This window comes from Triturus cristatus, chromosome 1_1, assembly GCF_964204655.1.
Source record: "Triturus cristatus chromosome 1_1, aTriCri1.1, whole genome shotgun sequence".
NCBI classification, from domain to species: Eukaryota; Metazoa; Chordata; class Amphibia; order Caudata; family Salamandridae; genus Triturus; species Triturus cristatus.
Window position 1 is genome coordinate 520,913,291 of NC_140579.1, and position 712 is coordinate 520,914,002.

Genomic DNA, 712 nt, shown 5'->3' on the forward strand with positions numbered 1-712 from the left:
CCATCTGCTAAGGCCTCGCTCACTACATAAGTACTTGGGTACTGACTGAATGATTAGAGCACTGCAAGGAGAGTGGCTGGGTGAATTTATAAGTGTTTGGGTTTTGGCGTAGTGAATGGACTAGTGCATGGTGCTGAATGGGTCACTGGAGGAGTCGAAGGGGAGTGATAGGTTGTTTGTTGGAGTGTATGTATACTGACTTGGGAATTGAAGGTGTGAAAGACAAGTGTGTAGGTGGTTAGAAGACTGCCTGCATAGTCGATAGGGGTTTGAAGCAGTCCATGTGCTAAGGCCTGACTCGCTGCATGAGTACTTGGATACTGACTGAATGATTAGAGTACTGCAAAGAGAGTGCCTGGGTCAATTTATAAGTGTTTGGGTTTTGGCGCAGTGAATGGATTAGTACATGGTGCTGAATGGGTCACTGGAGGAGTGCAAGGGGTGTGACAGGGTCTTTGCTGGAGTGTATGGATACTGACTGGGGAGTTGAAGGTGTGAAAGACAAGTGTGCGGTGGTTAGAGGACTCCATGCATAGTGGATAGGTGTTTGAATCAGTCGATGTGCTAAGGCCGGGCTCAGTGCATAAGTACTTGGGTATTGACTGAATGATTAGAGTACTGCAAGGAGATTGCCTGGGTGAATTTGTAAGTGGTTGGCGTTTGGCGCAGTGAATGTATTAGTAAATGGTGCTGAATAGGTCACTGGAGGAAT